Source organism: Rhincodon typus, chromosome 15, assembly GCF_021869965.1.
Source record: "Rhincodon typus isolate 14 chromosome 15, sRhiTyp1.1, whole genome shotgun sequence".
NCBI lineage: Eukaryota > Metazoa > Chordata > Chondrichthyes > Orectolobiformes > Rhincodontidae > Rhincodon > Rhincodon typus.
In genome coordinates, this window is record NC_063346.1 from 45,931,512 (window position 1) to 45,943,933 (window position 12,422).

Consider the following 12,422-nt stretch of genomic DNA (forward strand, 5'->3'; position numbering starts at 1 on the left):
AATGGTATCAATGTGGATTTCACAAGTTTCAAAATCTCCCCTCCCCCTACCGCATCCCAAAACCAGTCCAGCTCATCCCTACCTCCCTAACCTGTCCTTCCTCCCACCTCAAGCCGCACCTCCATCTCCTACTGACCAACCTCATCCCGCCCCCTTGACCTGTCCGTCCTCCCTGGACTGACCTATCCCCTTCCTAACTCCCTACCTACACTCACCTTTACTGGCTCCATCCCCGCCTCTTCGACCTGTTTGTTTCCTCTCCACCTATCCTCTCCTCTATCCCTATTCTATCCGCCTCCCACTCTCTCCCTATTTATTTCAAAACCCCCTTCCCCTCCCCCTTTTCTGATGAAGGGTCTAGGCCCGAAACGTCAGCCTCTCTGCTCCCATGATGCTGCTTGGCCTGCTGTGTTCATCCAGCCCTGCACCTTGTTGTCTCAGTTAGAAGGTGTTGTATTAAAGATCCACAAAAATCCTCCAAGGCAGAGGGTATAATTTTGTCTGCTTTCACAATGGGAACAGATGTAAAGGTTATTCTTTTAAAATGAATTTATGGACAGGACAGTAACAAGATGTACTTAAAGCTTAGCAATACCGAAAATTGACAAGTAAATATAAATGGAATGCCTCGATTTGCTTCTTTCAGCAAAGTATAAATGTAATGGCAGTGGTCATGATCTACCACCCCATTTGGTACAGTAATGCCCCAGGGCTGGAAGGTTAGTAACATTGTATCTCTGATCCAGAAAGAGGAAACTGGTCACTAGATAACTACAGACCAGTGAGTTTGATATTCTGGTGGGACATTTGCTGAAACATTTGGGGACAAAATTAATTTGGAAAGGTATAGTTTAATCCAGGGAAATCGGTATGAATTTATCGAAGGCAAATTGTATCTGACTGAGTTCTTAAATAGCAGTAAATATCCCACTAATATATGGACTTTTAAAAGGCATTTGACAAAGTCACATCCAAACTCTTGGATGGAAGTGCATGGATTTAAAGGCTAATTGGTGGTTTGGACATGACAGGAAGCAAAAGGTTTTAAAATTCATTCACAAATGTGGATATACCATCATTTATTGCCCATTCCTAATTGCCAAGAGGGCTGTTAAGTCTCAACCACGTTGCTGTGGGACTCCAGTCACATGTAGGCTTGACCAGGTGAAGATGGCAGATAGCTTCCCTAAAAAAGACAGTGAACCAAATAGGGTTTTTCCAACAATCCATGGTTATCATGAGACTCTTAACTCCCGATTTTTTTTTTTTTTTTTTTTTTTTTTTTTATTAAAATAATTGAATTCAAACTTCTGCCGTGGTTGGTTTCAAACCCAGATTCGCAGAACATTACCTTGGGTTTCTAGATTAATAATAACACTAGGCTGATGCTTCTCCCGATGGTATGTTTTTAAAACTGGTTTAAAACTGATTTGCAGTGCTGTTTCCAGAAGGTAATGTTTTGTGTCTATTTTCTTTGTTTATATAAATGACCGAGACTTGGAAAAAGCGGTATTGTTGAGTTTTATACCATCTGAAGACTTCTAATGTAGTGCTGAGGATAGCTGTAGACCTAAGGGTGATGTGGACATGATATTGAAATAGGCAAAGGTAAGAAACATGGAGTTCAATATGGAAAAGTGAGAAGTGATGCCCTTTGAAAGGACTAATGTGAACCAGACTCCATAAATGGCATGATTTTTTAAAACCTGTAAGTAAACAGACAACTTTTTTGTGTCTATACACAATACTTTTAAAAGTGATACAGCAAGTTGTTCAGATGGTTCTAAAGCTCATGGGATTCTTGGATTTTGAAAACTGATATATAGGGGTTCAGGTACATAATTCTTTGAAATTTGCATCACAGGTAGATAAGGTGCTTAAGAAGGTGTTCAGCATACTTTCCTTCATTCCTCAGACCTTTGAGTATAGGAGTTGGGGACATCATGTTGAGATTGCACAGGACATTGAGGCCTCTTCTGGCATACTCTGTACAGTGCTGGCTGCCCTGTTTATAGGAAGGACATTATTAAACTAGACAGGGTTCAGAAAAGATTTACCAGGATATTGCTGGGAATGGAGGGCCTGAGATAAAAATAGACTGGAAAAGCAGAGACTTTTTTCATTGAAGCATAGGAGGTTGAGGAGTGACCTTAGGTTTATAAAGTCATGAGGGGTATAGACAAGGTGAATTAAAAGGATCTTTTCCCTAGAGTGGGGGAGTTCAAAACTAGGGGTCATATTTTTAAGGTGACAGGAGAAAGGTTCAAAAAGGACATGAGGGGCAATGTTTTTACACTGGGAGTGATTCATGTGTGGAATGAACTACCAGAGGAAGTGGTTGATGCAGGTACAGTTAAAATGTTCAAAAGACCTTTAGATAAGTTCATGAATAGAAAAGATTTGGAGGGATGTGGGGCAAGTGCAGGCAGATGGGACTAGTTTAGTTTGCAAACATGATTGCCATGGACTGGTTAGACCGAAGGGTCTGTTTCTTGCTATGACTGACTCTCCTAATATGATAGGAAATAGATCATCTAATTATTTAGACCTCAACTGGTGTATTGTGGACAATTTTATAGCTACAACATATCAGGAAAGATATCAAGGCCTTGCAAATAGTACAGAGGCAGTTTACCAGAATTTTAACATGAAGGCTTTAAATCAGAAGGGGAGGCTGAAAAGTCCAGACTATATTCTCCTTGGAACAAATATGGTTAACAGCTATAACTGACGTTTTCTCTTTTGATAGTGGGGGAAAAAAATTCCATCTGACAAATGGTCAATAATCAGAAATCATCACAGATTTGAAATTCCAGCAATGGATCTAGTCAGAAGGTGAAGTTGTTTTTAATTGGTATGCTTCAGAATGCTCTAAGAAGTAATGGGAGAATCTTGCAGGATTGCAGAAAAAAAAGGGCTCTGAGACCAAGCACGATCACCGTTTCAAAAAGTCAGCACAGGTCAAATAACCAGCTCAATCGGACAGACTGTATAATTTAGCAGCCTATGCTCCAGCCATTGAGGCCTTGTGTTCACTCTGGAATTCGTCCTCTTACACTCCCACATAGTTCATTTCTACTTTTAAGCCATATGCATGCTGCCTCCTGCACATACGTTTCAATGACATTACAATTCTCCCTTCTCTCCAAAGTTCATCTATGCCATTCAATTTTGTTGGATTATGCCTCTTGTGTGCCTTTAAACATTTTTCTACATTAAAGACATTATAAATTAACAGTATTAAAATAATTTACATGACCAATTATTATTTGGTACTTTGGCAAATATATATTAAGAATTTTTGTCCTGATAACTGCCAGGTTCCTGGTTCCTACCTCTTACCAGTTACAGTCTTAGGCACCTTACATTTTGTTATATTGAACCCTGGGCTGAACTTTCAAATCATACTTTGTCCAACGTATAATGCCCCTCTACTTACACTCCTCAAGGTCTTTCACCTCTGATATCGAATATCTGAATGCTCTTTAGACAAACCCCATTCACAATACTACTTATACAAAATCTCACGCGAATTCTGACCTATTACAGGACACTGTCTCAGAAAATGTGGACAAAGAAGTGGTAAGAGGTTCAAGAAAGAGTGAGTGCAGCGCTAGAATGGTGGTGGAAACATTAAACTGCACAGACCTGTTGAAAACTTTAATTTGCGTCTTTCACAATATATTTTTCACAATTGCTATCATAACCTTCACACGTCTCCATTGGAGGGATATCAAATAGAAACTGACCTATTTAAAGATGCACAGTGAGACTTTGGATTATTGAAGAGAAGTTGCTGAGGACTCTGAGTCTGCACTCAATGCAGTTTAGAAGGTTGGGGGAGGGGGCGGTGATCTTGAAACTTGCAGAATACTGAAAGGTCTGGATTGAACAGAAGCGGAGAAGATATTTTCATTGGTAGGAGAGGCTGGGACCAGAGGGCGCAGCCTCTGAGTAAAAGGAAATCCATTTAGAACCGAGATGGGAAATTTCTTCAGCCAAAAGGTGGTGAATCTGTGGAATTGATTGCCACAGAAAGCTGTGCAACCATGTCATTCGGTATTTAATACAGAGAGGTTCTTGATTTGTAAGGGGATCAAAGGTTACCAGGAAAATGATATGCTTCTCAAGCACAATCATGATCAAATGGCAGATCAGACTCAATGAGCCAAATGCTCATTCGGCTTCTATACCATATGGTATGAGTAGAAGTCAGATTTGCTGCAGTGACTCTCAAATGCACGGAAAATGTAGTATGCTGCTTATCCCACCAATCTTTTTATCACAAGATGACTATAAGAAGAATATTGTAGTAGAGATGAAAACTGTTTACTTTCTATAACCAGCAGCCGAAGCAAAATAATGCCTTAAACTACTGTAGAGCAAATTGAAAATCTGTGCAATTTTTTGTCCATGCACTTAAAGAATATTTTGCTCTTTAGCTTGTTTGAAGTTCTATAATGGAATCATAGGAACCCAGAAGAAAGATCTCTATATTTTCTCAAATGGTGGATGAGAATTCTGATTGACCATCCAGGACCCCACATGTGCTTTTAGGAGACTCTCATTATCTAATAGTGCCAGGATTGATTAAATTCTAAGCCATTCTATACTATCTAATTTGCTAAATTTATTATGACTAATAGAGCTGAATCATATAACTGGGTAACTAAAAGCCAAAAGAACTGCGGATGCTGTAAATCAGAAACAAAAACAAATTGCTGGAAAAAACTCAGTAGGTCTAGTAGCATCTGTGGACAGAAATCAGAGTTAATGTTTTGGGTCAAGTGACCCTTCCCCTAAACTGAGCTTTTCCAGCAAATTGCTTTTGTTGCATATAATTGTGGGTGTTTCTCCTTTCTCTTGAGCTATGACTAGTTATTTACAAGGTTCAAAATGAAGTTTTCATTAGGTAGTGAAATAGCAATTTTGAATAGAAAAAAAGTGGATTTTTTTCTAAGCATGCTATTAAACATTATACCATGAAGTTGTTTTAAAAATGTGAACTTTTTATTGTCTTCTCCAGTAAGCCAAACCAAGCAGTAGAGTGCAAACATACCTTTTTTAACTAAGGTTTCTTTTTTAAAATGAGAAAGCTAAATTAGTTGTTATTTGCAATATAAAAAAGGGGTAGAGTTATTAATATACAAAAATGATAAGTATTAAACTAAAAACACTTTCTCAACCTGATATAATTTTACAGTAACTCAGTATTTCAAGCAAGGGTTCTGGAATGGAACAAAGAGGGTTTTGTAAATCTGTCTTAGATAACACAATGTTCCAAAGATAGTATTTTTTTTCCCCCTTCAGAAAAGGTCAGTCAGCAATAATAGAAGGACTGTATCACTGTGACCTGATATTAAAAGTTTGTACAGAATGTAATGCACAAAAGAATCCCTGTAAACATTGTAAAGTGTGGGTCTACTTTGTATTTTAAACTGTATTTTGTTTTGCAAATCTTTGGGTGACAGTCTTGTGTGCTGATCTAATTTTGTTTCAGTGTGAAGATCACATTTACTCACACCACTGAATGTACCTGATAATGAATGAACAACACTTCTCTTTTAAAAGACTAGGCAAATAGCTTTAAATTTGTAATGTGGTGCAAATCAAACCACCTATTTTAAGACTATCATTTTACAGAAATATGATAAAATACAGCCTCTGCCATTCTATTAAATAGTCAACTTGGAACTTCATCTCTTAGTTGAATTACAGGCAATGTTAGCATTTTGAGCACGACAAGTATTATTAAGGTAATTTTTAAGTAATACTGACTTGAGAACCCACCTAGTGGCTTGTCTTTAGAATTTCTAAGTGGGAATTATTTATTACCTTTAAAAGAAAACCTTGCCTGTAAATTAAACACATTTTCAAAGGCTTTTTTAAAAATAGAATTCCTACAGTGTGGAAACAAGCCATTTGGCCCAACAAATCCACACTGACTCCTTCCCCCTCTACCTGTAACCCTGCACTTCCAATGGCCAATCCATCTAACCTGCATATTTTTGGTCATTGAGAGGAAACCGGAGCACCTGATGGAAACCCAAGCAGACACGGGGAGAATGTACGAACTCCACACAGATAGTTGCCTGAAGCTGGAATTGAACCAGGTCCATGGCGCTGAGGCAGCATTGCTAACTACTGAGCCACGGTGTTGCCCCATGTGTGTCATAAATGCTTTGAGTGACAACTTCACAAAATGATTAAACCCTGTTAAGTCTGTCAATAAGTAACTGAACATTCTAGTTACAAGCATTAGGAGTAGATAGTTTCTAATCAGCCTGTTCAGAAATGTTATTAAACACTTTGAGCTAAGAGGCCTGGGCTCAAATTCCACCTGCTCCAGAGGTAAGGATCAGCAGTAGGTCGTTAATATGTAAAGCTTACAATTTTAAAAAAAAGTGGGTGTTGGGCCAGTGGAAAAAGTAACTGGTTGTTTCAGTCAGTGTTTGATACACTGACATTTAGATTCTTGGTAAGCTGGGATCAGTCCTGGGGAGATGGAACCTGTACTGCCTGAAAAGATTGCACCAGAGCAACTGGGAAAAGATCCCTGCAGGGAGATGATTTGAATGTGGTGCCTACATCAGTATCTTGCAATGGTAAGTCATTCTGGAAATTAACTAGCCTTGTAAAATTTTTGATTACTTGTCAGTTTTTAAATATCCACATTGTCATGTACCAAATCAAATATCCCTTCCTGGTCATTCATATTTCTCAGACTTTCTAATTTAAAACATTTCTCTGTCTCTTCCTGCACAACATAAAAGGGTCCAAGTTATGTCAGTTCAGCTTAGTGTTTTATTCTCTAGCCCCATAAACCATTCACCACCCAGTAATTTTGTAACATTTTCATCTCAATGGCAACAACTTGCGGTTCACAAATCCTTTAATGTCAAGTGACTTTACAGATGCAGTGACAAAAAAAAATGATACTAAGCCAAAGAGGGAAACATTCAGACAGAGAAAAACCTCTGAGTAAGATTTCAGAGCTTCTTAAGGGTGGTGAGCTTGGGAAAGTAATTCCAGACTTTAAGGACTAGTGAGCTGAAATTGTGTGCCAATGTTTCCCACCGTGAGAATTCCAAAAGGGCACAAAACACAACAAGTGTAGCAAACCAACATCCCTACTTTTGCTCTACCATTCCTTTTATTCCAAAACCAAATATCTCATTTATTTCCTTTAACTACCGCTAGACATTGGTTTGATATCTTGCACACATTTCTGAAGTCTTGCAAATCTATTTTCTAGTTCATTTTTAGTCAGTGTTTTTTCAATCTGTTTTATTTTATCTATTTAGTGCATGATACAACACCTTCAAATTGTCATTCCATTTTCTTAAACAGTCTAATTCCCCCAAGACTTGTCTCCATCACTTAATACATTTGTTACTCCAATTCATTGCAAACTTTGAGTTTCCAACAGAATTTTCCGATACCCAAGCAGCTTGTAATGCTTGCCAGCAATGATTAGTCAAGGAGGTGGACTTGTTGCTCTATGGCAGCATGCTACTACGATGTTACAACTACAGCATTTCAGTCTCCAGAGTTCATGACGCTGCTTCATCGGCTAGCTGTGGAGACGGACTTACCAGAATGTCTCGCTGACTCTAATGTAGCTGAAGTATCCACCAAGCTGTCTTTATCTGCATTGAAGTGGTGGGGAGGAGGCACTTCCTCCAAGGAATTTGGTTTCTTCCTCAGGTGGGAGGAGGGAATAATGTCCTGATATGCTGGTTTCTTCACGGCAGAAACTGTGGATGCTGTTGGTATTTGAGTAAAGGAGAATGAGTTGCAAGATAGGGGTAAAAGTTTGGGCACACTAAGAATACATTGCATAATGGGAAAGCAGTACAGCACTGAACAATGAATTTTATTTGGTTGCAGGGAGTTGGAGGCCTCACAACACAAACAGTCATGGTCTTATCCCATTAAGGCAAGGACTCCTAAGGGGTGAGTAGGTACCACCATTGTGGGCCCCTCTGCCCTAATGTGGGCTGTTTTCATTGAATCATAGGATCCCTACAAGTGTGGAAACCGGCCCTTCAGCCCAACCAGTCCACACCAAACCTCAAAGCATCCCACCCAGACCCACTCTGCTATAACCCACCTAATCTACACATCCCTGAACACTACACACTTTCTCCTGGAGTGAGGCAAAATAAGGCATTGAATACGGTGAAAAGAGCTGGCATAGCTGTTGGTGTGGAAAGGTAGTAAGGACTCCTGAATAAGTGGGTAGGAAATATAGAGAGCATGCAGGATTAGTAATCTTGGGGGTTGGGCTGGATGAGAGCAAATCGAGGGAAGATGCTCTCAGTTGTGGAGCAGTAGCCCAAGAACCTTTGGCGGGTGTTTGTCATAGCAGACAGAAGATGGTGGCATTTAAGATCATTAACTTTCTTCCTGAACTGCTGGACGTTCTTGTAGATAATGGACACTGTACTTACCCTGGTGGAAACTGCAGACGAGGCTGGCAGAATCTGGGGCTGTGGTTTCTAGGGAAAAAGGATGGCCCACCTCCTCTTCCTATCAACTTGCTTCTGTCAGCCATCTCCGGGCCAATTCTTCCTGGAATGCAATTGGGAATGGCAGATCCTGGTTTGCAGCAACTGAATGGCTGGGCTTAAATATAACTCCAGTGGTCCAAATCCTGGCAAGTCCCAAGTACTTTTGCCACTGTTGAACACATGATTGCTCCACTCTTAAGTTATAGATGTATGATGCACACAAAATGATGTTAGCAGAGAATTACATGAGAAAACTTGCTGTAGCTGACAGAGAGAGAGTTTCAGAGATATTCCTTGAAGCTGACGTTTAGCTGATCTTTGGCAAAAAAACAGCTGTAGAGGCTATAATTTTCTGCTACGTTATGGAACTATATTATCAAGGAAAATTTCCACACAAGCATAAGCCAACAGGATAAAGAATCAAAAATCTGTTTCCTTTTCTGGCATTTTGTGCATTTTAAGCCGTAATATAAAAATTGAGATAACACTGTTTCAGATGAGCCTTCTTTGTGGCATTAAAGGGAAATGATGTTTGAATTGGGTGAATAGGAAAATAGAATCTGAAGAGTAAATAAAAGGCTATTCAGATCTTGAACACCCTCCCACAAAGGGTTGCAAATGATTGGAGAAATGAAATTTTTCAAGACTTCAGGTTTTTATCAAACTTATTTATAAGTATTCAGGAACAAAGTTGAAAAAGCAAAAGGGGCTAAATTGCCCAGTCCTGTCATATTTCCCTGGGATCCTAGGTTATTTGCATTGTTTTATATGTTGGTAGGTTGCCAGTTCTTTGAACTTATTGACAGTCTGTGTATATTTACTGTATTGTGTTGTAGTGTGTGCCTGTATGGAGGGGATGGTGAGAGGGGTGCTTGGTCTGGTGTGTAGTGTAGTGTGGTGGTGAACAAGTGTATCAGAGGATGCAATTTGATTCACTTAGTCCTGCCAACAATGATAAAGCTTCCTGGGCTTTTGAAACCCATTTGACTAATTTAGCATACTTTTCTGCATTTCTTTCCCAAGATCCATAACATTACCATCCTACGTCAATCAGGGAGTCGTAGTTTAATTGCATGGAAAGAGGTTTTTCAGCCCATTGTGTATGTATGAGTCATCAAGCACCTATCTACCTGCTCCTCTGATGCTGCTTGGCCTGCTGTGTTCATCCAGCTCTACACCTTGTTATCTCACCTATCTACTCTAGTCCTGTTTTCCAACACTTGGCCTGTATGCTATTGTGCTTCAAGTGATCATATAAGTACTAAAATGTTTTGATGGCTCTCATCTCTACCACCCCTCGGGCATCGTCACCATTGAATTCTGAACTGTCACCCACAAACTTGTGCCTGGCCTTCCCTACACATCCCTGAACACTATGGGCAATTTAGCATGGCCAATCCACCTAACCTGTACACCTTTAGACTGTGGGAAGAAACCGGAGCACCTGGAGGAAACCCATGCAGACATGGGGAGAATGCGCAAACTCCACACAGGCAGTTGCCCGAGGCTGGATTCGAACCCAGGTCTCTGGTGCTGTGAGGCAGCAGTGCTAACCACTGAGCCACTGTGCCGCCCAATCTGTTCAGGTGGGAATGTGTGAAGCAGTTGGGACTTGAACCTGGGTCTCCTGGTCCAGGGTTATGGACACTACAACTGTCACAAGAGGGTCCAAACAGGGCCCTTTCCGTGTGTAAAGCGAATGTGATAACCACAACATCACAGATATGGTAAAAGACTCTTTGCCTAGGTTCTTACCATAAGCAAGCATCATCCTTGTTTTGAGAGTTGACCAATTCACCTACTTTGCTCTACAGCTCAAGATCAATTCCTAAACTACTGAGACTAATATTCTGAAATGTAAATTGAAATCTGTCAGTTGAATTCAAATGTTTAACATTTTCATTCTGATCAACCTATTCAGATTTGTAATTACACACCTCAGGAGCAAGTGGGACTTGAACCAGGCCTCCTGGTTCAGGGGTAGGGACACTTCCACTGCACCACAAGAGGTCACCTACAGCAGCCTATCTTTCCTCATCAACCTGTTCAGAGATGCTATTACGTATCTCTGGAGCAGGTGGGACCTGAACCAGACCTCGCTGGTTCAAGGGCAGGGACACTACCACTGCACCACAATACAGGCCCCTACAAAAGCCCATAAATCGGCTCAGGGGATGAGTTCCAGCTGGGCAGGCCACTGCCGGTAACCAAGGGAATTTATACTCAACAAGCCCCAGAAGGAGATTAGTGATTTCCCCATAGGCCTTGCAGGGGTTATCACAACTTTATATCAATGTTCACTCAGGAAGGGGATACTGAAAATTTTTCAGTAAAAAGGAAACGGTAAAGGTGAGGTGAAAATTGATAGGGAGGATTTAGTAGAAAGGCCAGCTATGTCCAGAGTAAATAAGTTACCTTGTCTGGGTGATTTTCACTAGATGCGGAAATGTATCAGTGATTTAGGTATGGCAAGTGTGACACCCTTATTCAAGAAAGTGTGTTAGGACATTCCCTGAAGGTCAGAGAAGTTTGTTTAACTTCAATGGTTCAGTTTGATTCTAGAAACATTAATTAGGAGAAAATTAACCAACAGTGGGGAGGTTTAAGTTAATTAGCAGCAACAAAACAAATTTGTAAACAGCAAATCATGCTGGACTAATCTAATTAAATTCTTTTGAAATAAGCAGAAACTTATTCAAGGGAAAATGTTAAGTACCATATATAAGGCTGGTTAATGAAGTTGAGAATTTTGGGACAAGAGGGTCAGTGTCAGCATGGATTTTAAATAAAACTGGATTAGAAAAAAGGCAAGATATAGTAAATTACTACTTTTCACACTGAAGCATGGTAGTTGGTGACTCCAATACCTCTGGGAAGCAGAGGCAGCTGGGGGCTGGAGTTCAAAACACAATTGCTGGTGATCACTGAGAGCTAGGGGCTGCAGCCTAGCAACCAAAGATGGATAGAGGTGACAGCCAGTTCCAGTAACAGGTCAGCAACAGTCAGTGATGAAAACCAGTAACTATGGACAATGCACCAGACTCTATTCAACAAATCAATCCACTTGCCAATTAGAATATGTAGTCAAAAATTATTATTACGATCAAAATTCTCTAATCAACCTGCTCAGGGATGTTATTACATACCTCTGGAATAGGTGGGACTTGAACCTGGGCCACCTGAGATAGGGTCACTACCATTGCACCACAATTGTCTCCACTATTATTATTATTATAGACTGGATGTAGAATTCACAGGTAAAACCCTCTTGTACACCAGGGAACACTTCTTTCTTAAAAAAAAAAGAGTTACAGAACTATAGGTAAACCTCATTATTGAATCTACTAATTTTCCCAATACCCTAGTTTCAGCTAATACAGAATTGAAGTAATAACACATAAATTTGGCAATGTGTGACACATCTCAAAGAATTCCTATAGTTGAATGCAAATTGGCACATTACAGAAGTATTATAATTAAATAATGCAAAATGCAATCAAATTTTGATCAACTTGTTGCACTAATTACTAAGCTTTAAGATTATGCCATTGAAATAGAAAACTTGTAATAAATATGTAAGTGTACATTCTTCTCACCAAAATGCACATTCCACTCCTATCCACAGTGATGTACATGCTTACAGACCAGAGTTGCTAATTGTGAATTTTGCAGAAAATGCAGCGCAGAATTAAACTTCATGTATAACATCTTTAAACACATTAGTTACATATCAGTTATTATCATCAGGGTCACTAGATGGAGAATTACTTTCTTGCTATTGTTTATTTCTGTGATCATGTTCTTAGAATCAAACTGAAAACAACAAATGCTGGAGATCACAGCGGGTCAGGCAGCTTCCAAGGAGACAGTAAGCTAACGTTTCATGTCTCGATGATTATTCTTCAGAGC